We start from the raw sequence: 25,581 nt of genomic DNA on the forward strand, positions 1-25,581 counted from the left end.
TGAGTCTCCAGAATCTCCAGAAAGAGCTGTCAATGGCCTAGCATTCATGATAGCTGTAACTTCGGCCAAGAACGTAGTCAAGCTTTCGTGGGTAAGTCTGGTGTTTGCTTGCAAGAGGATAGAATCTAGAATCTTGCGTGCAATTCCTATCATTCTTTCCCAGGTGCCTCCCATGTGCGAAGAGTGTGGCGGGTTGAAGGTCCAGGTGCATCCTTGCTCACCTAGGTACCTCTCTACATTTGTAATGTCTAGATTGGAAGGGATTTGGAGTTCTCTTGCTGCTCCAATAAAGTTCGTGCCTCTATCAGAACGAATGTGCTTCACAGGGCCTCTGATAGCGATGAAGCGTCGAAGTGCATTTATGAAACTTGAAATGTCCATAGATTCTATTACTTCGATATGAACAGCTCTGACAGACAAACAGGTGAATAGAACTGCCCAACACTTTGCTTCGGCATGGACCTTCCTAGTGCGTCTTGTAGCTACGGACCAGGGGCCAAACACATCCAGTCCAACGTTGGTGAAGGGGGGTTTAGTACTGAGCCTGTCAGGTGGAAGATTGGCCATCTTCTGGTTTTGAAACACGCCACGAAGTTTGCGACACGTAACGCAGTTGAAGATGAGTTTTCTCGCGCTTCTCTTCGCTCCGACTATCCATAGTCCAGCCGCTCGTAGACTCCCTTCGGTAAACAAACGACCTTGATGTCTCACCAAGATGTGATGATGTTGAATGAGCAAGGTTGTGACGTGATGACGTCCGGGAATTATTACCGGGTGTTTCTCTGAGACTTCTACCTTAGCTTCTTGAATGCGGCCACCTATTTTCAGCAGCCCATCTTTGTCAATGAACGGGTCGAGTTTCCTCAACGCACTGTCTTTAGGAATGGGTAGTCCTTTGTCGAGATTGCCTATTTCCTTGTTGTTGGCTTCATTTTGTACAACATGGAGTATTGTAATCTTGGCTTTCTCTAGGTTGGGAGCAGTAAACGCATGCTTGCAGTGATGCCAACCTTTACTGCATCTCTGATTTGTTGGTAGTTCGGACTTGTAAAACTGAGTCACGTGTAGTAAAAAGGCGATGGCCCTAACAAGTGAGTTCCAGGTTGAGAATCTACTGAACCGATGAGATCCGAGGTGACATCCTGAAACCACTGTATGAAGAGCTGACACTTGAGGACGAAGGTCGTCGTCGACATCTGGATCCACCAGTTCGAACGTATCGGGCCTGCTGATGTAGGATGTTGTCTGGTACAGGAAGGCAGGGCCTGTGAACCATGTAGTGTCCTTAAGGTGACTTGGTGCAACGGATCTAGTCGCATGGTCGGCGGGATTGTGATGAGTGGATACGTAATGCCACTGATCAGGGCAAGTTGATCTTCTTATTCTCAACACCCGGTTGCTGACGTAGACGTGGAAGCGTCGTGTTTCGTTGCAGATGTATCCTAGTACCACCTTGCTGTCAGTATAGACCTCTGCTTCTTTGATCTCCTGATTCATTCCATCTGAGATAAGTTCAGCCAGCTCAACTGCAAGGACGGCAGCACAGAGTTCCAGTCTAGGTATCGTTTGTTCACGGAGTGGCGCCAGTTTTGTCCGACTCATGACGAACCCAATATGGATTTGTTCATTCACATTGGTGGTTTTAAGGTATACTACTGCTGCGATTGCTTTGACTGATGCATCGCAGAAGATACAGAGTCTTTGAGATTTGACTTCTGTGGATGGCACAGGAGCGTATGGTCGGTTCACATGAAGATCGGTCAAGGCCTCGAGAGACTTCCTCCACTCTGCCCACAGGTCTGCCTTTTCAGGATGGTACACTCCAAAGATGGGTAAGTACCAGCGTTCCTCAGAGTCTCGTAGTGTAGGTGCGATCTCTGCATGGTTATTTCGGAATATCTTATCCATGAAGGTAAAGAAATGTTCTCTCATCTCGGGAGACTTTTTGAGCTTGTGTCTGAGGGAGACAAATCGACTGTAGACCTGTTCCCTGTTGTTGGGTAGGCGTTGTCTCCATGGTCGGAATGGTAAGGGTGCCACCCAGCTGTTCGACTTGTCTTTGGTTATTTCTTGGTCCATAATGTCCAAGAACCTCCTGTCTTCTATGGACATTGCTGTTTTGTTGTCCTCTTTGGTCCTGTGGAAGACTGTACAGCCTATGTGGTCTTGTTCGCCCTCACAAGCGTGGTCTTCGTTGGAAGGAACTGCGAAAAGACATGGCAGAGGAGTACTGCTTGGTAATTCCTTTACCAACAGACTGTTGTGACATGGTCGGAAGAAAGACGGACGTCCATTTTGTAGTGTGTTGGTGAGCATACTGTTGACTGAGGCTGGCTTGTGTGCTCCTCCTAGACAGACATCTCCTACTATGACCCATCCTAGGTCAAGTCTCTGCGCATATGGAGCGTTCTGGAAGCCGTTAATGGACTCTCTAGCCTTATGCACGCGTAGCATGTCTCTTCCAAGGAGTAAGGCTATTGGAGCTTCTGAGTCCAGTTCTGGAATCAGGTGAGCTATACGCTTCAGATGGGGGTGATGAGCTGCTACCTCTGGTGAAGGTATCTCGGATCTGTTGTCAGGAATCTGGTTGCACTCCAGTATGGTAGGTAATGATAGGCAGGTCTGACCATCTATGGATTCCACCTTGTATCCGCTTGCCTTCCTCCCCGCCGTCTCAACGGTACCTGAACATGTCTTCAAGGAGTAGGGAGAACCGGGGCCTGCAATGTTGAAACTGCTGAAGAAGATGGACTTGGCAAGAGACCTGTTGCTCTGGTCATCCAAGATCGCATAGATCTTAATTGCTTTGTCCCTGCGGCCTGCTGGGTAGACTCTGACAAGGCAGATTTTTGAACAGGACCTTCCTCCTGTGAGTCCTTTACAGATCTCCGTACATTGAGAGGTAACCACCGTGGTGTCTTCATCAGTGTTCTTCTGTTTTCCATCGTGTTCTTCTGCTTGCGGCAACACTCGTGTAGGTGGTCCAGGGTGTAAGGCTGTATTGTGATCCGTGCTGTTACATTCTGCACATTTGACGCTAGCTTTGCAGTTCCTGGCCATGTGCGATGTTGCAGCACAGCATTTGAAGCAGATGTTGTGTTCCTTGAGGAAGCCTTTGCGATCCTCTAGAGACTTCTCCCTGAAGGCTCTGCATTTTAGTAGAGGATGTTGTTTCCGGTGTAGAGGACACTGTTTACTGATATCCTGGGGTTTGTTCTCTTCTGGAGGATGCTTACTCTCTTTGTGAGCAGGACCTGAGGAGACAATGTTAGTTTTGTGGAGTGCCACGGGTGCCCTACTGGGTTTGACACCGGGGGCGGTGGTACATGACAGAGTAAAATCAAAACTAGGGTCATTTCTGATTTTAGCTTGCTGAGCTACAAAACCTACAAATACAGCAAAGGGCGGGAATGGCGCGTTATGTGTTTGCTTATACCGTGAACCGTGTGAGACCCACTTTTCTTGTAGATTGTAAGGAAGTTTTTGCACTATCGGATTGACACCCCTAGCGGTATCCAAGAATGCCAATCCGGGCAAATCTCCTTCCTCTTGGGCAACCTGTAACTCTACTAACAGATCACTTAGCTCTCTTAGCCTTTGAAAGCCTTTGGGTCCTATCTTAGGGAAGTCATCAATTCTTTTAAACAAAGCATTTTCAATAACTTCTATGGACCCATAGCATTCATCAAGTCTCTTCCACGCCAAGTGTAGACCTTTGGGTGGGTTTTTAATGTTAATGTCTCTTAGTCTTTTGGCATGTTCTACCGATTCACTACCAAGCCATTTTACCAGGAGATCTAACTCCTCACTACAAGAAAGGTCCAAACCTCTTATGGTGTTCTGGAACGGGGCTCGCCATGACCTATAATTCTCGGCACGATCATCGAACTTTACAAGTCCTTTTGTGACCAGATCTCGACGAGCAAAGAACTTTGCAAAGTCCATGGTGGCTTGGTCAGTGCTGGTGCGAGCCGGTGTGTGGTCGTGTCTATTGTGTGGTGTATCACCATACCTGTAGGGTGTTTCCGCCTTCGGAAAGTCAGCATAGTACCTCCTCGGAGAGGAAGGTGTCTCTTTGTGGTAAGATGGTGGTTGTACCTTCCGCTCTGTGGAATAGTAGTTTTGGTGAACCTCCTCGTGCTGTACACTCTTTTGCTTGAAGTGGTGTAATTCGAGGTTGGATGGCTGGCCGTCTGCGTAGTCTGTTCGGTGAAGCACATCTGAGCTGTCATCTATCCTGGAGTATTGGTAGACGTATTCTGCAACGCGCTGTGCTGGATCCTGCTGGTTTAGGTCCGGCCCAAGAAAATCGCTGCGTCTTTCTTCGGGATGCTCTGCCGCTTCCAGGAACTCTGCCTTGGCTATTGCGGCCGCTGTCTCCTTTTCTACGGCAAATCTTTCTAGAGTCAGTTGCAGACGTGCACTCTCTGCTTCTTGTTCTGATTGCAGACGTGCACTCTCTGTCTGTTTTAGTTTGAGTTGCATTTCCTGTTCAGCGAAGGAGGACCTCACTTTAGCTGCTTCGGCCTCAGCGCGGGCGACGGCAGCAAGCTCCCTAATTGAGGACTTAGTAGAGCTTGCCCGTGACCTTGTCTTCAGGGAAGACGCTCGGCTGACAGACATTGTGCACTTGGCTGCAGACTACTTTAGCGGGAAACAGAGTCTATTTGCGGACGGTCTTCCACGTGGTGGAGAGTGGAATGGTGGTTTCTGGCATACTGCGGTCTAGTCACTGCGGCTGTATGGTGGCTGCTGCGACATCCATATGCGGTACAGCGTGGATGTTAGCGGTCCCGTACTACAGCCTGCAACCGGCTATCTTTACTGGAGCTGGACTGTGCTCTTGTTCTATGTAGCTGTATGGTGGCTGCTGTAATACTCGTGTGCCGTGTAGCGTGGGTGTTAGCTGTCCCGTACAGTTCGTACAATCGCTGCCTGCGACCAGCAGCCCATTTTTACTGTTCTGCCTTCGTCCACGTGTGAGCTGTGTGGACTCCGGCATACAGCTAACCTTCATCCACTGTTTCAATAAACAGACTGTGTTGCCTTTAAGTCTTTATTTATTAAATGATGATGGATAGGTGGATGATCATAAGAAATGGATGATTAATTGGTAAAAACTATAACAAAAGATACAAATCCAAATCAGTACAGGCATATCACAAATAACAGAATGACATACATAGTAGTACTGGTATTTACAGAATCTGCATAACATAGAGAGCAATGCATATGACTGAATACAACATTTACACTGCTGATGCTGCCCTACACCTGCTCTGCATGTATCACGGCCTATGTAATCTGAGTAGAGCCACTGTTACTTCACAGTGCCTACATAACAACTGTACACATATTCTAACATAAATATGTAGTTTAGTACAATGATTCCTATCGGGATCCACTACTCAGGAGGAACGATTGAAGAAAAGGAACTGGAGCCAGCTAATAGCACCTCTGAATCCTATGGAGGCACCAAGACATCTGGTCTCCAACTCAGGAAGGGCAGGGAAAAGGGGCAGTCCAAGGAAGTATCTTTTCCTTAAAGCAACAGGCTCCAACCCACAGAAATACTGTAGAAATGTATGAGGAAAACACTTAAAACATAAGAAAGCCAACAGTGAACTCTTGTGGGCAACAAACGATATTACCCTTGTCCTATTTAATGAATAGAAGACAGAACAGGGGATCTTTCACTGGATTTTTTAAATTTATTTATTTTAGTCATTTATATAGCACCATCATATTCCTCTGTGCTTTACAGACGTTATCATCTTCAAACTGAATACCTCCTCCAATTTGTGTTATTCTATTAATGCTGGAAAAGTTTTGTCTTTTATTTTCTGCCCCCCATCTGTTTTAGAGTTATGCCTTTCAGTAATAATGGTGCATATATCTCCATCAACTAATTGGGCAAACGTCTCAGAGGCCATTTGCTTATATATATACACACAATGCACTTTTATAAATATATAATACACTAGGAAATGACAAGGATGACATAGTATAGTGTCTTCTTACCCACGTATCTGTTTTCTGATTTCATCATTACAATATTTGAAGGAGTGGAACTTGGAGTCACATGCTAGCTAGACTGCAAAACTGCTTCTTAAAAGGAAACTTATCAAGTTTTTGCTACTTCACCTGAGAAAAGCATGATGTAGACAAAGAGGCTCTGAGTTCAACAATGTATCGCTTAGATTACTATGTTCAGCCATTTTGATACAAGCCAAGATTTGAGTTTTTACATGTAACAGTGCTGGGAGAGCTGTCCCTGCCCACACTCAGGCTTTGTGTACATTTCCATAGAAAGAATCACAGAAGGGGTGGACTCAGACTACAGCTCATGTGCTGTTGAGCCCCACTAATGATAAAGCTAAGAGGCTTAAACTAATTTTGCAGATAAACAAAAAAAGACTCTGAGATAAGATTCACAAGGCTGAATTCTCGGTTTTAACTCTTACATCGTGCTGTCTTTAGATTACATTGCAGAAACCTGCTAATAGAGTCCCTTTAATAACTATATTATATTCTCATTCTCATATTCATATATTCTCAGCCTGAATTTCTTCGGTCTAGCATGTGGGGGGCAGGCAGTGGTATGCGTGTATACAGGGGTTGCCAGGCCACAGCCCAGCCGTTCGGTAACCCCTTGCCTCCCAGTCGCCACACCACTAAAAGGATCCTTCCGCAACAGTCCATTCTTTACTCCATTCTCACTTCTTGGTCCCGACAGGGTTCCCTCCAAACTCCAAATCACAATACAATTTAACAGATGACTGCTTTCCTGCCACCTGGGCTCCATAAGACACCACTAGACCCCTAATTCTCCTGTCTGATGTCATGCTACATGAACTGATTCAAATAGTCCTTATGTCTATCCGTCCCATCAACAGGGATTAGCTTGTGTTTTGGACTGGCTATGTATGGCAGTAATCCTACATTCGTGATTAGGCCAGTACTTACCCTTCTCAGACAAGGGCCCACTGACTTTCGGTCTCGCAGGGGATTTCTTAGAGTATTCTTATCCAGGAAAACAGACGCCTCTCCGAGCGACTGGACTATACCCCACTTCTTGGGATGCAGTTCCACAGTTCTCTACGTGCAGGACCCTGCATGCCTGCGATCACAGGGGTTACCCTTTGGATCAATAAATCTATAGATTTTGGAATTGTTCTCTGTATCTCCTCCTGGGGACTCTCCTACCCCTACTCCTTCATACAGCCTTTTATATATTCCCTATTCTCCTCCTCCTACTTAACTCCTAAACTGCTTACCCAAGTGCCAAAACTGCTGTCCCTAAGCCACATTGCCACCTGGTGGCCACTTACACGAACACAGTACATTGGAATACATTAAGCATGGTCCTTCAGTGTGCTGACTTCTGCAGGAGTGGCCATAGCCCTGACCCCACTACAAACAAATAATAGATGTCTATCAGTCTGGTTAAAACCTGGGACAAAAGTAAGCAGCTTATTGCGGATTGATGGGATATATCCCATTGACCACTACAGATATTCAGGCTAGAAGTTTTTTCCTATTGAAAGCAGCGAGAAATCAGTTACTGTCACGGTTCTAGATAAATTGCACATAAAAATATTTCCAGCAACTACAAGAAGAATATGGGTTATAACATAGAATTGTAAGAGTATTTTACTAATATTTAACATTTTGTCATAGTTGGAATTCAAGAAACAATATACAGTGAATTGAGATACAAAATAATCTATTTTTTACTCTGATTAGTGGCCGTGAAGGCACTTCAGAATCCATCTGAATGTTATATATTCTTACTGTTGTAATACCTTTGAGAACATCTATAGATGAGAAAATAAAAAAGGAGATGCAACCATTGGGAGATTAATTCTGAACATAGCCCATGGTTTTCCCCAAATCAATTTAATCCTCCAGGTTCATAGAACTCCTCCCTAGTTCCTCCATAGAATTTGAGTCAAACCAGATACAAGCTGCCCTAGGGTGTGGACTCGCTCCTGCAGATACTATACCTCTTTTTTTTTTCCAATTGTGTCTTCAGTTGTTTCTAAAACTCGCCCATATACAAAACGTCTTTGTTTTACAGATCACTTCAAAACCTCTATATTGTGTAGATAATATAAGGAAGACAATTGACTCATGCAGTAATACTCCAGATAGAGAATTTCTGAATCTGATTGAACGCAGATATTAGATTGCAATAGGCTGTTTATAAGTATTAGATCTGTAAAAAGTGAAAAACTATTTATAGACATACGTTATTTCTGAATGAAACTAATGTCGTTTTCTCTTCTGTCTTCATAAAATGTTACATAAAAATATAATTGAAGACTTCTTTTGTCTCTCTTTTAATACATTAGAAAATAAAGGTTGTAGGAGTTGTGGAATTAAAGAATTGGCTCACTACTCTGCAGTAGTGACCAGATCCCTGTAAAACTGATAAGGGAGGCTTTTTCTAAATTCCTTGTTTCTCCAATTCTGCCTCTGAGTAGTGCTATTGTGGTCCGCTCATCTCCATGAAGTTACCCTCGGGCTCCGTGACCTCTGGGATCTGGGGATGTCACATGAACTTCCAGTTGACCTAACAACACCGATGCCGTCCCCAATCTTCCTGAGTGATTGGGCTGTGGGCGGCATTTCACTGCTCATCACAGCCCAACATCACACATAGCATCTCACGCACACTCTCCTTCACTGCAGAGCGCCGCAAGCAGGAGCGATGCTGGGCTATGATAAGCGGTGAAACTCCACCCACAGCTCAGTCACTCAGGGAGACCGGGGCCGGCTGCAGTGATGTCAGGTCAACTAGAAGTTAACCTGACATCACCGGACATCAGTGATCACGGAACCCGGGGGGTGTCACTTCATGGGGATAAGTGGACCACAATAGCGCCGCTCAGAGGCAGAATTTACTGACCAAGGTATTTAGAAAAAGCCTTCCCATCAGTTTTACAAAGATGTGACCACTATTGCAGAGTAGTGATCCACCTCTTTAACATAAACATGTTTTTTTAAGAAAGGATTCATTAGGCAAAACCTATAACATAGTCATTGAAAAATAACTGTCTCTTGTATGACACCTTTTTATCACTTAGCCATTTTTTCAAATCTGGGTGACTACCAGCATTTTGCCTAGTACTTTTTTGTACAGGTTGGTTTCACAACCTTCCCTTATAGAAGTGTCTAAATTACATAATACATTGGATGCAAGACAAGAAAAAGTTTCATTTGTATAAATTACAACAGAATTTCTGTGTATTTAGCTTGATAAATATGCCATATTTCTCCCCATATAATAATAATATCAAGCTAATAACAGTGTAAAAAAAGTGCCATCAAGTTCCATAATTCATAATCTGCTGACAAGGAAGATAGGACTCACTGTAACTTATCTTCATTATGTTTATAAATGATATAAATAACAGTAGTGATCCTCAGGAGAAATATATTAGAAAACACATTGTATATAGTAGGAAGCTGTGATTTCTCAAGCTGTAGATGCCACTTGCCTTAGAATATTGGAACGCTACTCAATGTAAGTATAATAAACCAGCTAACAGCCACAATATGCGTGGACATCATACTGTATATTACACAGCATATACATCATCCCTGTAAAATGTGTTAGTGACACAAACATAGTGAAACCAAAACCACAGTAACACATGGGAAGGGAGGAGGATGCACCTGTGTGTCACCATCACCCTATATACAGCAAAGTATTCTGGAATTAAAGTTAGCATGTAATGCATTTTTTAAGGATGACCATAATGCTGTGAAATGTCAAGAACTGGAAATCAGTTTCATACATCAGCGTGGAGTTTTTCTGCATCACTTTCATGTGTTTTGTACATTTTCACTTCCAGAATGTTTTGCAGTACAAATCTACCACATGTGAACATACAGTGCCTTGCAAAAGTATTCGGCTCCCTTGAATTTTTCAACCTTTCCCACATTTCAGGCTTCAAAGATAAAAATTTTAATGTTATGGTGAAGAATCAACAACAAGTGGGACACATTTGTGAAGTTGAATGAAATTTATTGCTTATTTTAAACTTTTTAAAAAAATAAATAACTGAAAAGTGGGGCGTGCAATATTATTCGTCCCCTTTACTTTCAGTGCAGAAAACTCACTCCAGAAGTTCATTGAGGGTATCTGAATGATCCAATGTTGTCTTAAATGACTGATGATGATAAATTTAAGCCACCTGTGTGTAATCAAGTCTCCGTATAAATGCACCTGCTCTGTGATAGTCTCAGTGTTCTGTTTAAAGTGCAGATAGCATCATGAAGACCAAGGAACACAACAGACAGGTCCGTGATACTGTTGTGGAGAAGTTTAAAGCCGGAATTGGTTACAAAAAGATTTCGAAGTCTTTAAACATCCCAAGAAGCACTGTGCAAGCGATCATATTGAAATGGAAGGAATGTCATACCACTGCAAATCTACCAAGACCCAGACGTCCATCCAAACTTTCATCTCAAACAATGAGAAGACTGATCAGAGATGCAGCCAAGAGGCCCATGATCACTCTGGATGAACTGCAGAGATCTATAACTGAGGTTGTCCATCGGACAACAATCAGTCGTACACTGCACAAATCTGGCCTTTATGGAAGAGTGGCAAGGAGAAAGCCATTTCTCAAAGATATCCATAAAAAGTGTTGTTTAACATTTGCCACAGGCCACCTGGGAGACATACCAAACATGTGGAAGAAGGTGCTCTGGTCAGATGAAACCAAAATCGAACTATTTGGGCACAATGCCAAACGATATGTTTGGCGTAAAAGCAACACAGCTCATCACCCTGAACACACCATCCCCACTGTCAAACATGGTGGGGGCAGCATCATGGTTTGGGCCTGCTTTTCTTCAGCAGGGGCAGGGAAGATGGTTAAAATTGATGGGAAGATGAATGGAGCCAAATACAGGACCATTCTTGAAGAAAGCCTGTTGGAGTCTGCAAAAGACTTGAGACTGGGACGGAGATTTGTCTTCAAACAAGACAATGATCCCAAACATAAAAGCAAAATCTACAATGGCATGGTTCAAAAATAAACGTATCTAGGTGTTAGAATGGCCAAGTCAAAGTCCAGACCTGAATCCAATCGAGAATCTGTGGAAAGAGCTGAAAACTGCTGTTCACAAACGCTCTCCATCCAACCTCACTCAGCTCGAGCTATTTGCAAAGGAAAAATGGGAAAGAATTTCAGTCTCTCGATGTGCAAAACTGATAGACACATACCCCAAGCGACTTCCAGTTGTAATCGCAGCAAAAAGTGGCGCTATAAAGTATTAACTTAAAGGGGACAAATAATTTTGTACGCCCCACTTTTCAGTTATTTATTTTTTTAAAAAAGTTTAAAATAAGTAATACATTTCATTCAACTTCACAATTGTGTCCCACTTGTTGTTGATTCTTCACCATAAGGCTGTGTACACACTTTGCGTTTTCAGCTGCTTTTCACCTGCTTTTCTGCAGCATTTTGAACTGCAGCGTTTTCATGCCAAAATGCATGCGTTTTGATTTTCCTGCAAAGTCTATGAGAAAAGTGGATTTCTTGTGCGCACTTTGCAGTTCAAAACTCTGCGTTTAATTTGCATAAATTTGGGCAAAAACTCTGCGTTCAAACAAACAGCATGTCAATTGTTTTTGCTATTTGAGCTGCCTTTTGCTAACATTGAAGTCAATGAGAAGTTGTAAAAAGCAAGAAGAATCAAAATTCTAGCGTTTTACATGCTTTTTAGCTGCAGACAGAATGCGTTTTGGACTACATAAACGCATGCGTTTCTGACATCACAATAATGGAATGATATGTCCCTTTACACACACACATAGTCCGACAATTAAATTAATGAAAACTATTAATTTATTGCTATTTTAGCGATAAATAGTATAAAACCGCTATAATTATATGAAGTATAACTATTTTCATTATGATTTCAATAATTGTGTAACTTTTTTTCCCCTTTTTTCATTGTGTTTGTTATTATTATTATTTATCAATAGAGCACCATTAATTCCATGGTGTTGTACATGAGAAGGGGTTACATACAAAATACATATACAAGTTACAGTAGACAGACTAGTACAGAGGGAAGAGGGCCCTACCCTTGCGGGCTTACATTCTATAGGATTATCGGGTGGAAACAGTAGGTGGGGTATAGATTGGGCGGCAGCTCCGCACGGTGGTCGGGCGGCAGCTCCGCACGGTGGTCGGGCGGCAGCTCCGCACGGTGGTTGGGCGGCAGCTCCGCACGGTGGTCGGGCGGCAGTGAGTTCATTGTAGATTGTAGGCATTTCTGAACAGGTGGGTTTTCAGATTCCAGGACTGTTTAAACTTTATTTAGCAGTGTCTTTATGTTCAAAACGCATCTGTCTAAACGCAATGGAAAAGCATGTTAAAAGCGCTAAAAACGCATCTAAAACACAGTAACAATGCATGCATATTTACTGCGATTCTGTGCTCAAAAGCAACTTTGGCAAAAGCAATTTCTGCCAAAGGATGCGTTTACAACTGCAACTAGGACGACGCAAAGTGCGGACATAGCCTAACATTCAAATTTTTATCTTTGTTTGAAGCCTGAAACATAGTAAAAGGTTGAAAAATTCAAGGGGGTCGAATACTTTCGCAAGGCACTGTACACTTGAAGGGGATTTACGCTCACAAACACAAAAAAAACCCCATCGTTACATCTCTGAAATTTTATGCCCAAACCCCACTTTTATTTTTACTTTATTTAGCTCCCCTTCAGCCGTATGCACATATCTTTTTGGTTTGTTATTGTCTACATCCTTTACGCATTCGGCCAACACTCCCTCTGTGTCTCTAAACTACATTTCCCAAGAGACAGAGCTTTTCTTTCCATAGCCTCACCACTAGAGTTGAGCGCGGTTCGAGGTTCTCCAGTTCGTGGCTCGAGTGATTTTGGGGGCTGTTCTAGATAGAACTAGAACTCAAGCTTTTTGCTAAAGCTCGATAGTTCTAGATACGTTCGAGAACGGTTCTAGCAGCAAAAAGACCAGCTAATTCCTAGCTGGCTTTCCGCTGTAATAGTGTAAGTCACTCTGTGACTCACACTATTATGAAATTTCAGTGTATAGTGTGCGGGAACAGCGCATTCAGATCACTGCTGTATGGATAATGGCGATCGCCATTTTTTTTTTTTTTTCCTTGTCTTCCTTCCCTAAGCGCGCGCACGTGTAGTGGGGCGGGCCAGCATGTCAGCCAATCCCAGACACACACACAGCTAAGTGGACTTTTAGCCAGAGAAGCAGCGGCATGTGTGATAGGATGTCCATGTCACATGTCCCTGCATTATAAAAACGAGTATCTGCCCGTCCGGACGCCATTATCTCTTCTGCGTCCTTGGTGTCAGTCACCGCTGGCGCAGCGCCTATCTCCGATACTGCTGTGTACGCTCTATACACAGCGCTGTACAACATAGGGATAGCACTTTCTATCAGTCCTTTTAAGGGCTAATACCAGCAGGGTCAGAGCCATAGGTGACAGGTCCGTGAAAACAGAGTATAACAGCTACACAAGATGACAGCGTCTGTGTAGCTAAGGTCAGGGATTTCCTCGCTGCATTTCCCCATTAGGAGGGATAGAAAGGCAGGTTTCCTTTTCTCTACCCAGAGACCCACAACCCTGCCACTGTACCCTACTGCCCTTTGCACACTCAAACTCATTGTTACTAAGCCATTATACTAGCAAACACTGAGTGAACTTAGTGCCATCCCAAAAGTGGCTGTTGGATTTCTGTATTGTCCCACAAGTGCAAAGATATTTGCAGCACGTCTGCCTGCATTGCACACTCAAATTCATTGTTACTAAGCCATTATACTAGCAAACACTGAGTGAACTTAGTGGCATCATAAAAGTGGCTGTTGGACTTCTCTATTGTCCCACTAGTGCAAAGATATTTGCAGCACCTCTGCATTGCACACTCAAACTCATTGTTACTAAGCCATTATACTAGCAAACACTGAGTGAACTTAGTGGCATCCTAAACGTGGCTGTTGGACTTCTGTATTGTCCCACTAGTGCAAAGATATTTGCAGTACGTCTGCCTGCATTGCACACTCAAATTCATTGTTACTAAGCCATTATACTAGCAAACACTGAGTGAACTTAGTGGCATCATAAAAGTGGCTGTGGACTTCTGTATTGTCCCACTAGTGCAAAGATATTTGCAGCATGTCTGCCTGCATTGCACACTCAAACTTATTGTTACTAAGCCATTATACTAGCAAACAATGAGTGAACTTAGTGGCATCATAAAAGTGGCTGTTGGACTTCTGTATTGTCCCACTAGTGCAAAGATATTTGCAGCACGTCTGCCTGCATTGCACACTCAAACTGATTGTTACTAAGCCATTATACTAGCAAACACTGCTGCCAGTTTAAGGGCCGTAGTTGCATTGTCAGGGATAATTATTGTTGTTATTCTGCTGTTAATAAAGCTAGACCACCGCTGAAATCTACACCACCTCTCAATTTTTACTACCACATTTTAAGTGCACAATCTTGTCGCTATCAAAATGAGTGGCAAAATGACAGATGCTGGTGGAAAGGGGAAGAGTCGTGTGGGAAAAGGAAAAAAAGGGTTTGTCCATGGGGAAGGTGGCAAAGCTCCATTAACATCTGCTGAAGATAGACCATCTTCCAGCAAAAGTAAGATGTCTACTACTTACCGCGGACAATCCGATGTGCTCCCTTTTTTACGGACACGAACAACTGGAACAAAGGTAGATGATGGCTAAAAAAGGAAAATGCTTGAATGGATCTCAAGTGGTCCAACAAGTGCCCTCTCCGCCACCTCAACTACCGCATCCAAAAAACACCAGTCCTCTGAGTTGTTATCCCAATCAAACTTGCTTTCTCCCAGCTCTGAAGTCTCCATCCGCCCTGCACAGTATAGTGGAACTGAGATGGCTGAGTCTGCAGAGCTGTTCAGTCACACTATAGCCTGGGAATCAGAGGTCTGTTCCCAAGCTACAGTGAGTACAGACCAGGAAATGGTCTGCAGTGATGCCCAGAACCTTTGTGACTCTGATTCAGGCCGTGAGGACCAAGTTTCTGAGCATAATGTTGACCCTTTTTCACCAACTGTAACACCTGTTGTTATAGACAATGAGGAACATACTGATGACGATGAGACGCAGATACCAGATTGGGATGACAACTTAAATATTCGGTCAGGGCAAGAAGAGGCTCGGTCTGAGGGTGAGGGGAGTGCAAACACAACAATTGATGAGGAAGTTCTAGATCCCACCTACTGTCAACCCACAGTCAGGCACTCGAGGAGGTCAACAGAGGCGGTGGAGGAGGATGCAACTGATGACAAAGTTACCTTGCGCCTTCCTGGACAGAGTAGGAGTACTGGTAGCACGTCTACAACTGCATCCTCAGCCACCACTGTGCCTCTGAGCACTAGTCGGGGTGGATCAGCAGGTCACATGCCCCCTAAGCCTTGCCTAGCCTGGTCCTTTTTTGACATAGCAAAAGATCGCCCAAATTATGTGATCTGTAAAATTTGTCATGATTCTGTTAGTAGAGGTCAAAACCTCAGCAGTTTGACAACTTCTTCCATGAATCGTCACATGAATAAATATCATATGTCCCGGTGGGAAGCTCACCGTGCTGCAATGCGGCCTAGCGGAGCGAACCATCCACCGCCTGCCCCTTCTAGTGCATCCGCGCGCTCTTCATCTTCTAGGACTGTGGGGACAGCTGTCACACCTGGTTTTCCACGCACAACTTCCACCACTGTAACCGCAACAGACAGTTTGCTTGGTAGGTTGTCATTTGGTTTGGAAGGGGAAACAAGTACGTGTGTACAGCTCTCTCAGACATCGATAGCACCAACGTTGGATGAAGGCGATATTATGTCTGTGCCTGCACTTTCCTCACAAAGCTGCATTTTTCCAGGGACACCCTACTCAACACCGTCTACACACAGCAGCCAGATCTCTGTTCCTCAGATGTGGACAAATAAAAGGCCATTTCCTGCGACCCATGACAAAGCTAAGAGGTTGACTTTATCCCTCTGTAAGCTCTTGGCTACCGAAATGCTGCCTTTCCGCTTGGTGGACACACAGGATTTTAGAGACCTTATGTCTGTCGCTGGTCCCCCAGTACCAGATGCCCAGTCGCCACTACTTCTCTAAGAAAGGTGTGCCCACGCTACACCAGCATGTCACACACAACATCACCGCTTCCTTGAGAAACTCTGTGTGTCAACGGGTGCATTTCACCACCGATACTTGGACCAGTAAGCATGGACAGGGACGTTACATGTCGCTGACTGGGCACTGGGTAACTATGGTGATAGATGGTGAAGGGTCTGCTGCACAAGTCTTGCCGTCCCCATGACTTGTGTGTCAATCCTCTGTCTGTCCAAGTTCCGCCACTGCTTCTGCCTCCTCCTCCTCATCTGGGTCCTCCACCTCTGCCCCAAGCCTGCCTGGTCAGGCCACCAGCGTTCGCACTGCGCAGAAGGAATCATGCACCCCTCATTACTATGCTGGCAGCAGAGCGCAACGGCATCCGGCGGTCTTTTGCTTGACATGTCTTGGAATAGGAGTCACACAGCGACTGAGTTGTGGGCAGCTCTGGAGACTGAGTTTAATAAATGGTTGTCTCCACTCAACCTGCAGCCTGGTAAGGCCGTGTGCGACAATGCTGCAAACCTGGGTGCGGCCCTTCGCCTGGGCAAGGTGACACACGTGCCTTGTATGGCTCACGTGTTGAACCTTGTTGTCCAGCAATTTTTAACACACTATCCCTGCCTAGATGGCCTTCTGACCAGGGCACGAAAACTGTCTGCTCACTTCCGCCGTTCAACCGCCGCAGCTGAGCGACTTGCATCGCTCCAGATGTCTTTCGGCCTGCCGGTTCATCGCCTGAAATGCAATGTGCCGACACGCTGGAATTCAACTCTCCACATGTTACAGCGACTGTGGCAGCACCGCCGAGCCCTGGTGCAATACGTCATGACGTATAGCCTGGGCCAACGAGATGCAGAGGTGGGGCAGATCACCCTGATGGATTGGTCTCAGATCAAGGACCTATGCATGTTTCGACTTGGCGACGAATATGTTTAGCGCTGACAATGCCATTATTAGCATGACAATTCCAGTCATTTACATGCTGGAGCACACGCTAAACACTATTCGGAGTCAGGGGGTGAGACCACAGGAAGGGGAGGAACTACAGGAGGATTCATATGCACAAGACAAAACAACATCACCAAGGTCCAGACGTTCATCATCACCAACGTGGCAGGCATGGGACCATGGGGGACAGGGATCAACAAGGGCGCATGGTAGCAGGCGAAATGTTGAGGAAGTTGCAGGAGAACATGAAGAAATGGATGACGAACTGTCCATGGACATGGAAGACTCAGCGGATGAGGGAGACCTTGGTCAAATTTCAGTTGAAAGAGGTTGGGGGGAGATGTCAGAGGAAGAAAGAACGGTTAGCACCTCTATGCCACAAACACAGCGTGGACTTGGTCCGCATGGCTGCGCAAGACACATGAGCGCCTTCTTGCTGCACTACCTCCAACATGACCCTCGTATTGTCAAAATTAGAAGTGATGATGACTACTGGCTTGCCACACTATTAGATCCCCGGTACAAGTCCAACTTTTATGACATAATTCCAGCCATAGAAAGGGACGCACGTATGCAGGAGTATCAGCAGAAGCTGTTACTCGATCTTAGCTCGGCTTTTCCACCAAACAACCGTGCAGGTGCAGGAAGTGAATCTCCCAGTTGTAACTTGACAAACATGGGACGGTCTCGTCATCTTCAACAGTCTACCCGTACCAGTAGCACCGTATCTGGTTCTGGTAACAGCAATTTTATGGAATCTTTTCATAATATTTTTAGACCGTCCTTTGCAAGGCCTCCAGAGACAACAAGTCTGACACATAGTCAACGTCTGGAGAGGATGATACAGGAGTATCTCCAAATGAACATTGATGCCATGACTTTGCAAATGGAGCCTTGCTCATTTTGGGCTTCAAATCTTGAAAAATGGCCAGAGCTCTCCAGTTACGCCTTGGAGATTTTGTCGTGTCCAGCTGCCAGCGTTGTCTCTGAACGTGTCTTCAGTGCTGCTGGGTGTGTGCTGACAGATAAGCACACGCGTCTGTCCAGTGACAATATGGACAGACTAACGTTCATCAAAATGAACAAGTCATGGATCCACAAGGAATTTACTACCCCTGTGTCATCCTGGGGAGAGTAAATGCTTGTGGATTTGGAATGTGATTGATGCAAATCAAAACATCCTGTTTTCAACTAGGGCACAAGTGCTGCCACTGATGGGGTGTGTGTGTGGCCCAATTTTTGGAAAAAAGGGAGACTCCGCTTGGAGTAACCCTTGCTTACATTGTTTTTAAAAATGATCCAAGATGAACAAGTCATGGTTCAGCAAAGACTTTATCTACATACCCCGGTGTCATCCTGGGGACGGTTAAGGATGGCGTATTTTTGAATGTGCTTGCTGCAAATCTAGCTGTGAAGTCTACAACTGGGGCACAAGTGCTGCCACTGAAGGGGTGGGTGTCTGTGTGGCCCAATTTTTGGAAAAAAAGGGAGACTCCGCTTGGAGGAACCCTTGCTTGCTGTGTTTTTTTAAAAGGAGCCAAGATGAACAAGTCATGGTTCAGCAAAGACTTTATCTACCTACCCCGGTGTCATGCTGGGGACGGTTAATTATGGCGTATTTTTGAATGTGCTTGATGCAAATCTAGCTGTGAAGTGTACAACTGGGGCACAACTGCTGCCACTGATGGGGTGTCTGTGTGACCCAATTTTTGGAAAAAAGGGAGACTCCGCTTGGAGTAACCCTTGCTTGCTGTGTTTTTTAAAAGGAGCTAAGATGAACAAGTCATGGTTCAGCAAAGACTTTGCTACCTACCCCGGTGTCATCCTGGAGACAGTTAAGGATGGCGTATTTTTGAATGTGCTTGATGCAAATCTAGCTGTGAAGTGTACAACTGGGGCACAACTGCTGCCACTGATGGGGTGTCTGTGTGGCCCAATTTTTGGAAAAAAGGGAGACTCCGCTTGGAGTCACCTTGCGGTGTTTTACATGATTTTAGAAGGGCGTGCCATGCCTATATCTGTGTCTCCTCCTCTTTTTCTTTGTCCAGCTCTTTTGTTTTCGCATGAGTATATGTCCTTGTCACTTTCCCATGTGTTTGTGTTGTGTTGTGAGTTGTTTGTCACCTTTTGGACACCTTTGAGGGTGTTTTCTAGGTGTTTTTATGTGTTTGTGAATGCCTGCCATTGTTTCCTATGCGGTTCGAGTTGGGTTCGTCGAACGTTCGACGAACCGAACTCGAATGGGACCTCCGTTCGACGAACCGAACTCGAGCCGAACCACGACCGGTTCGCTCATCTCTACTCACCACTCCACCTACAAAGCACCATCTAAAGACTAATATACAGTCTCAAGATGGATAAATCGCTTCCCACGCAGTTTCTCCTTCCTGGCATCACTCCTACTATACCATATATGTGCTGTGTTGACATTCTCCTGCAGTCATACATGTGCTGACATTGGGCCCCATACAGTTCCAGTGTACTGTATGGAATCAATCATCCATATAATGTATTCATGTTGTCTAATGTAATCTTGCTCTCTGAAACACTAACCATCACCCTCACTTGATGAATTCACAAGCTTTTAAGATTACTTGCTCAGTGAGAAGCCTACAGCATCCTCTACTGCTCTCCCTTCCTTTGCACATCCCAATTTACTCTAAATCTTGCCAAGAATGCCAGGTCAGGCCCTATGACATCATTGTTGAGCACTCAGTGCAGAGGCTATAGCTTGGCTATTCAGTGGACAGACAGGACATCTTGGTGCTTTGAACCAACTATAGAAGAAAGTAAAGCATTGGAGGTCATATAATCACATGTGGCAGTTCAGGAACATGGCACTATTTTGTACAGCAAGCAAATATGAAGATGTAAAATTTTTGATAGGCTTTACAATGGTGTGAGCACGTCTGACTAGTAGGTGCAGCTGTCCAGTGGGCGCGGATTTGCTCAATACACTTGTGTTGAGTAATGTCATGCCGACTAGTCTGGTTCTGGAACATGCATGTTGCACAATTGCAGTCATGTGACCGCCATTCCAGGTGAATAGTCATGGCAAGCAGTGTATACGCTGGAGGATTCATAAGTCTGCAGTCACAATGAGTGACTTCAGACTTATCATTTTAGACCGGACAACCCCTTTACGGTCTAAATTGATTTTAATGTGAATTTATGACACCGATCACTTAGGTTTTGTTCTGTTACAGTCAGTTTCATGTTGAATTAACTGGACAAATAACATAGTCTGCTATGCATTCCTACCCAGAAAAAAATTTGTATGCTATGCTTCTCTACCGAGAAGAAAAATCCAAATCAGAAATTGAAGCCTTGAAGCCATTTTGATGACTCTGCGAGCTGGTTGGCAAACTGAAGCCAACAATAATTGCTAGTGGACACTTAAAAGCTTCATGGAAATAATACTACTTATATATTGCCCACTTTAAACCTAGCTGTCATTGCCCACATAGCAACCCTATATACCACCTAAATATAATCCTTTGGCTTATTGCCTAGAGCTAGTCATTCAAATTGTACACACTGATGTGCTGCTGACCATACCATAGAAATACACAGTTCAAGGTTATAAAGTTTGCAGTTCTTACTTCAATATATATAAGACCTATTCACCAGGCTACACGTTGGTGGAGGCCCGTGAGCACTCAGTGTCTGTTTTTGGTTAAAAAAGATTTCATAGCGTAGAAAATTAATTCAGTACTCAGTTTATATGTTAGATTCTTGTGTCGCTATCCAAGTGAATAAGCGCAAAAAGACCGGAACTTGCGTAATAAGAATAATTGATTGATTTATATTTTTCTGCAAAAAACTTAAGTGCCAGTCTTTTTGTACAGGTAAAAAAAAGTCTTCAGTGTGTTGCATACTTTGCTTGTACAGATCAGTGCAGTCTGTTCCCCTAGGACTGTGAGCATGCATGTTCATCCATCTGATTTCTTCTACTTAGCAGTGCAGGCAGGAGAATGCTCTGACCCTTAGTAATAAATATTAGTAAAAGCTTTAGAATCACCTTTGCTGACACATGTTAAACTTAAATACGTGGGAACTGAGTGAGTAAGGCCCCTGAGCAATTGCCCCTATTGCCCTTCATACAGTCTGTTCCAGCTCATTGCACAAAGTTCCCACTATAACTTTTTGTTGCAAAAAAAAATGATGTAGACATTAAAAACATTGCTGAAAATCTAAAAATGCATATATTTCTGTTTTATTTTATTTAGAATTGTAGTGCTAAAAAGGTATAAATGTTTCTCTGCTCATACTGTATTTCCTATTTTCTCAAAACCTACTGTATAAATAACATATATTATACAAGTAACATTAAAGGGGTTATCCAGAATTGGGATAGAAGTCTGCAATCACTTTATTGGAATGTAGATTGCAGAATTGGGCACATGTGGTCAGAATTTTGCAATATTTCCTGTGCTAGTTGAATATTCCCTGTGCTAGTTGCGACGTGACCGCATGCACGTGATTTACATACATACAGTCATGTGACGACTTTGACTCATCAGTAGAGATAAGTGAACCCATGGAAGTTTAGTTTGGGAGGTGCAGCCGGAAATTTGACAAAGTTCGGCTTGGGACCTGGACTTGACCTGAACCCCAATTGAAGTTGCTGATTGGGCCGTTCGGGTCTCCGCCCACATGCAGCCAGCCATAAACAGATCACTTCCGAGGGCAGGCGAGTGAGGTTTTCCCATTTTTTTTTGTTTGGCGCACACTACATCCAATTTAGGCTGTTCTTACCCTCAGTGCAAGCCGATCAAACACTGAACATAAACGAGTGCAGCGATGCTCGCGCGAGTGGTTTGCATACATAAAGCACCAGAACTCCTTTTTTTTAAAGTCTGTGTTTGTTACAAACACTTTACAACGAACCTCGGGTTTGCTCATCTCTACCCATCAGGTTCAATACTCTTCTATTTAGAGAAGCTGAATGAGTCTAGTTGGCACGTGCATTTACTTTTTGGCCCTTGAGGAAGCCACATTGTTTGTGGCGATACGCGTGGGGCAACACCCCATACTTACACCGATCCTGGGACCCTGCACCACTTCAATATGCGACCTCTAGTGGGTGGTAATATAATTTGATGATTTAACTTGGATGTTTCTGGGTGGTTAGTGGTTTACCTTGTTTAACCATTTGACTCTGGCACATTGAAATTATAACATTTACCCTGCTGGTGGTTTGTTAGCATTTTATATGTATTTATGGTGGTGTCAGATATAGTACTATACTTTTGTGTGTGATAGGATAAACTGTATGGTTTGCAGTGATAGATCACACTCATGTCCTGCACCTGAGCATATATTTATTATTGAGTAATACACCTAGTATAGTCCTACTTGGGATTTTGGTGTTAGGTTCCTGATATGGAGCTATGTATTGGGGTGTTCGTTGATTTTCTGTATTTTAAATGTTTTTAATCCATTGACCTTTCATTGTCTTGTGTGGTTATTATGTATGTGCAAATTTTGTATCAATAAAATTACCGTTTGTTAATTGAACAAATCTTATTGGTTGATCCCTATATACAGCGACTCTTTTTTTTCTCCTTTTATCTAGTTGGCATGTGGCCACAACTATGCAAATCGCAACTTGTTGTCATTTGACCACCGGCAAGCATTGGAGTTCCGGGAAATGCAGCAAGAGTGCAGATGTTCACATAGACTGTAAACTTTTGTCTCAAACCAGGATAACCTTTTGGTGGACAATTAATATACTGACACAGAGTTTATTTTTGGGAAACCTATATATATTATCTGTAGTTATTATTCATAACTTCTATATGGCCTTCACATATGTTTCATTTGTATTTTAAAGCCTTAACTCATGGAATAATTTACAGTAAAGCAGGTCATGTACTTACTTCTCAGCATGTGACGTGGGGTGCGCCTGCAAGGGTTATTTTATCTCCTCTCAATGTAGCACTCAACTTCTGTTCGAGTTTAACATGTGAGCATAGATCACACCCCGGCTACACAACATGTTGCTACCACTCGTCAAGCACCTGAGGCCCCAAAATAGATAATACTGTCTGACAAAAGGGGTCACACACTCTCTCTAAGGCTATGGATTCCTTAGAGCATGCAAGGATCAAACATAAATATTTTAAACTTTAATACAAAACACTTAGTGCTTAAAAAATATATAAAAAGGTCAAAATAAAACACACATATGAAAAACAGTTATAAAATAAAAAAGGAGAAATAACAGAAAATACCTAGTGGTCTTCTGTTTCCTTGGGGAGGAGAAAATGAATTATGGATCACAACCACCATTTCTTTTGTGCAACCCAGCTTTTATATGCTTGACCCTGGGCTCGTGCTTCCAGGACTGCCTAGATTGGAATATTAAAATTGTTGGGTTGGAATTGGACCATGGGCTAATTGGGCAAGTACTTTACATATTAACTATCTTATGCCTCCATCCGTCCTCTCTATACAATAAATGGGACATTTTCTGCATAGCTACAGACCATTTGCTAACGCTTTGAGCCTCAGAGACCAGAGCTGAGGTGCCATGTTTGACACCTCCAGAGTAAGCTGTTATACATTTCTCCTACAATTATATATTTCCTTCACAGCTGATTTATACTCTTTCCAGTTATGAAAATGCTAAAAAAAAAACACTGCAGGTTAAATAATATCTGTCTTTTTTTGTTCCAGTCTAGTTTTAGGGACAAATTTGACCAGCAAGGTGGAACCAAGTAAATATTTTGGCTCATGCATTCCCTCCATAGCCCTTTAGTTTTATAAAGATATTTGTTTTTATTCAAGATCCTTAAACAAGACAGGAAACCTGTCACTGGATGTTCATAATACTTATGTAATGGTCGGTGCGGAGCAGACGGGTCGGATGGGAGTCTCCGTTCTCTGGGTCCCACGTCTCCTCTTTCGACCATCTTTGTCCTTCTTCTGAAGCTAGTGTGGATGATGCGTTCTACATCATCTACACTAGCCGACAGTGAGGTCCTGCGCAGGCGTACTTTGATCTGCGATAGGCTGAGAGGCATTTCCTTGAAATAGCGCACTGTCCCTTTGGCCTCTTTCACATGTCCATGCAAAACACAGATGTTTTGCATGGTCCGTGGTGTAGGTGCGTGTTGTCCATGTGTGTGTTCAGCGTGTGCTGTCAGTGTGCTATCCGTGTGACATCCACATAGCACACGGACAGCATAATTTTTATATTTACCTGTCCATGGTGCTGATGTCTCCGGCGCTGCTGCTACTGCTGCTTCCGATCCTCTGATTCTCTGGTCACATGATATTGTTAACCTAAATCTAAAATACGACATGAACAGAAGATCTGTGGGAGTCTGACAACCAGTGTCCCCATGATCAGCATGGCTGCCAGATGAAACATTGAACAGAACTACACTGCACTGCTCCATCCAGTGTGTAGCACAAGCTGCTGGGTACTGCAGATCAGTATAAGTGAGCAGTATAAAATCATCAGCAGTGCTAGTGGGAAGCTAGAAGAGGTCTTTATTTTACATGGATATGATGGATGGATCTCCAGTGAAGAGGATGAACTGTACAGTATAAAGTACATACAAAAGCTAGCCATTAACTGACTATTTTATTAGATATCCCAGATTGCATCCACCCTTGCACAAGTTAGCCACGTCTCCATAGTATTTCACATTTTAATTATGTAGTTTACAGATCTCAATCAAACTTTGTGTTGTAAATGAGATATGTCTTCTAAATGAGCAGAAGGGAGCTTAACTTGGATATTATGGTAATCACAAAAAATGCTTGGGTCTGTGGTGTTGCCAATTGGAACCCCTTTTATCAAATTCTCTTCTATAGTATTGGAATTGTTTTGCTATAAATACAGCTTATAAAGAAGACCTGGCAGCTCTCATAATGTTGTTTATTAACAGATATATCAAGTTTGGTCCTCTTTACTTGTTTCATAATCAAACGTTATGCAATTTGTTTAAAGGGAACCTGTCACCCGATTTTCTCAATATAACCTAAGGCCACCACCTTTACCCACTCTTTTACAGTAGTCTATCAACTTGTATGTAAGCCCTTAACCCCTCTGAATGTTGCAAAAATACCTTTTTTAATCCCCTTATATGGCACAGTCTGATCCGCTGAGCGTCACTGCTCTTACTCACCACCTATTCTCTCCCCGGAATCACCATCCTGTTGCCCTACTTCATCTGGGTGACATTTTATAGGTCATTCACACAGTGCCCCCACTCTTGCTTCTTTGCAAGTGTACTTCACCCTGCTCTTCAGAGCAAAGTACTGTATTGCTCAAGGGATGGAAATGGACAAAAAATGGACAAAAAAAGCTCTAACAACCTGGAAGTAAAGGTGGTGCATGCACACTACAATACTGTATTTTGATGTGCCCTCAGAAGGGCAGAGCGAAGTACAACTGAAAGGAAGCAAGATTTGGGGGCACAATTTTAAGAAGGAAAAAATCGGGCACTATT

The 25,581-nt window shown here is 43.7% G+C and overlaps 1 protein-coding gene across 1 annotated transcript in view; it reads left to right on the plus strand.

Annotated features, from left to right (window-relative positions):
* THSD4 (thrombospondin type 1 domain containing 4) overlaps nt 1–25,581 on the plus strand; it is a 1,079,410-nt gene that overhangs the window by 309,065 nt on the left and 744,764 nt on the right. The window lies entirely within an intron of this gene.

The sequence above is a fragment of the Anomaloglossus baeobatrachus genome, chromosome 4 (assembly GCF_048569485.1).
Source record: "Anomaloglossus baeobatrachus isolate aAnoBae1 chromosome 4, aAnoBae1.hap1, whole genome shotgun sequence".
Lineage (NCBI taxonomy): Eukaryota > Metazoa > Chordata > Amphibia > Anura > Aromobatidae > Anomaloglossus > Anomaloglossus baeobatrachus.